Genomic DNA, 3,627 nt, shown 5'->3' on the forward strand with positions numbered 1-3,627 from the left:
AGAAAAGTTCAAAGGTAGTCTCTATCAGCATGGCCTAATAGAAATCTAATGCAAGACACACATGCGAGTCACCTGTGACATGTGAATTTTTAAACGTAAAAATTTATAGTAGTCACACTTCAAAAAGTAGAAAGAAACTGGTGAAATGAACGATATATTTTACTTAACCCAATATGACCAAGATATTATAATTTCAATATATAATCTGTTCAAAATTGTTAATCAGATATTTTACAATTTTTATTTCGTCCTAAAGTGTTGAAATGTCTATCTTACATTTGCAGCTCATCTAAATTCAGACCAGCCACATGTCAAGTGCTCAGTGGTCACATGAAAGAAGTGGTTGTCACATTGGACAGTGCAGGTCGAGATATACAAGCTGCTGACTGGATCTTTCATAAAGAATAAATAGTCATCTCAGATAATTGTTTTGTCTTCTCCTTGCCAGCAAATTGTATCAACTTTGTCATTTATAAAAACTAAACAAGAAATGTAGCTGAATAGTTGAAAGTGGTCATTGGATAAAAACATAAAATGCAGGCAAGATTTTACTTTTTATTTTGATTTACAATATGTACTTCTATTCAGAACATTTCTTTTGAGCTTTAACACTCTATGTACTACAACATAATATAAAAAGTATTAAGAAGAGTAATAAAGAAAAATGAGTTCTATGTGAGATATTTTTAGAAAAATGTTTAAGAAAAAGAAATTAAACCTTTTTATAAGTTGCTAACATTACAAGTCAATGTTTAGAGATGTAAAGGCTCTTACATTTTCACTTGACAATTCTCTTGTAATTTTTTAATGAGATGCAGTTATGAAGCACAAAGCAGCATCTATTATGTTTTGACAAAGTTAAGGCTCCTTTAGAGATGTAAAGGCTCTTACATTTTCACTTGACAATTCTCTTGTAATTTTTTAATGAGACGCAATTATGAAGCACAAAGCAGCATCTATTATGTTTTGACAAAGTTAAGGCTCTTTATAAATATCTAGCTCATCATGTGGTTACCACCCACATTTCGTTTCTTTTTTGCATTTGTGTTCTTGTTGAAGGTTGTTCTTTCCCTGTCAACCCAACCTACTCTTTTTGCACTTGACAGGGATATTACCAAATGTAAACTGAAAGAGAATTGTGCAAAAAACAGCTATAAGCAGATTTGCACACTTGGGTACATAGGAACAGTTTTTACTTGACTTGTGCTCAACAAAAATGTCCCAGAATGACAGGAACCCTTCAAATTTCAGGGGAGCAAATGTTCCCACCACACTGACCACATGTCCTTCTCTGTGAATTTACTAAGAGTTGTTCCTGATTCATGATTATCTGAGATTCAAAACACTGAATACAGCTCATTGCATTTCTTGACATGTTAAGCCCTTTTGAAAATAATTCTTAAAAAAATTAGTGTTAACACTGTAATAAAAGTTATGAAACTCTTTTTTAAAATGTATAGCTCTTTAAATATTGTACTGCATTGTAACTGATAATCAAACTTAATAGGCATAAGAAAGTTGAGATAAATGGTGATCAGAATCCCTGCTGCTCCCCAAACTCACACCAAAAGCTACACCACCCACATGACCATCAGGGAGCAATACTATAGTCATTATGTGCCAATATTTTTCTGAACATTTTGCGTAAATTTAATTCTGTAGCAACCCATTGAGTAAATACTCTTATTATGACCTCCACTTTACTCATGAGGAAACTGGAGTACATAATGTTTGGGTAACATCAAAAGTCAAACAGAGAGTGAGTGGTAGAACCAGTCTCCATAGCCAGACAACTAGATGCCAGAGCCCGTGTTTCACTCTAGCACGCTTGAGTGACTCTCAAATCATTCACGGGCAAGCAGCTAGCAAGTGGTGAGTGTCCGGTGCATGTTTTAACATTGGATGATTGTGTGTCAGTTGATAAAGTACTAGTTAGGCAAGTGGGCAAGGAATGTGAAGAAGATGTGGCAGGTGGTTTTGTCCCTAATTCTTATGACTAACTCTGAAGAACAGGATTTGGTGGCCCAGGGTACAGGAAAGGAAAGAAAGGAACCTAGAGAAGGGGGACCACAGTCAAGCTAGATGTGGAGACCAGGACGGCAATCATAAAGGCTAGAACAGGAGAACCCATATGGTACGTCATAGCAGAGATGTCTTAATACTGATAGGTCCCTCTGTGTAGAAAAGGCTTATATTCTTCTGCCTGAAAACCAGATTGGTCCTAGAGTTTTCGGAATGTGAGATTGATTCACTCCTAAAATGAACTCTGATGGTCTGTAGAAGTAGGGAAAGAATGGCATTTACTGTAGCCTTCCATTAAGGCACCTGCCAAAACTGCAGGCTCCCTGGAGTGGGAGGAATCCTCCATGAAAGTGTCCGGGCTCACTCACTTGCACGCTACCACCATACACTAACATTTTAATCTTATTTGTACTGGTTTCTGACCAAGGGAAGGTCTTTTGAATTTTTCCTTCTAAGGTTTCTAACAAGGTCTTCCAGAAATACAGAAGAAATTTTCCTGCTTTTCTAATCTAACTTAGGTCTGCACTTCCATAGTACTTGGGTATAACACCATTGCTGTTCTTATCTTTGTTATAATTTTGTTGGCTTGTCTTCTGGTCAAATATATTGCCAAAAAAGTCAAGTCAGAGACTGCACATCCACTCATTTGTCCCAGCAGCCAATCCAGAGCTTTTCCACACAGTAGTTTAGGATTGTCAGGTGTCTTTCATCAGATATTGAAGATTCAGCTGGGTGTGACAGAATGATATTCGTACAACTTGTAAAGCATCTGTGTTTTCTAACTGGCAGTTTATTCTTTGTGCTGGCTGTAGGTTGATTTATTGGAACAGCTTTCCCTTCACATACGCATGCAAATCCATGGCCGATGCCAAGTTTTAGTTATTGACAAAGCAACAGTAAATATTTAAAGAATGGTATCAGAAGGGAATAGCTGCACGGAATACAAAAAAGTTAAATATTATTATTGTTCTCAAGTTTCTAAATTTCCCTGGCTATATTCATTCACAGGGAGTGCAATGCCAACCAAAGGACTCCTCCTCTCAGAGTCTCCTCTGTCTTTTCTCTTTGTTAAATCCCAGTGCCCCCAAATCTTACTTGACCCACTTGGAGGAATTGTAAATTTCCTTGCACTAATGATCTTTGGAAAAAATGTCAATTTATTATGACTTTAAGAAAAAAATTAAATTGTTAGCAATTATTTGTACTATCAGATAATAAAATATTGTTGATATATATGAGTAAATCTTAGCATTCAAGGGTATATGTGCACTTTGTTCTTAATGATACCATTAAAAGAGGACATAATTAGCAAAAAGAATATATGGTGGGTTTATTTTTTACATAGTTTCAACATATGTAATCTATTTGACTAATCCTATAAAGTTCTATTTTTAGAAGCATGATGATTTCACTAGCTGTTTTTGTTCATTTAAATTTGCCTAGAATTAGTATGTGAGAGAGAGAGGGTATGTGTGTATATGGGTATATGTTTTTAAGAGAATTCGAAAGATATTATTAACCAGATTTAAAATGGCAATTTTGTGTACCTAAGGAAACCTGGATCTCACTTAGATACAGAGATCTAAATTTTAAAGTCTTGAAAAT

The sequence above is a fragment of the Galeopterus variegatus genome, unplaced genomic scaffold, assembly GCF_000696425.1.
Source record: "Galeopterus variegatus unplaced genomic scaffold, G_variegatus-3.0.2 Scaffold4045, whole genome shotgun sequence".
NCBI lineage: Eukaryota > Metazoa > Chordata > Mammalia > Dermoptera > Cynocephalidae > Galeopterus > Galeopterus variegatus.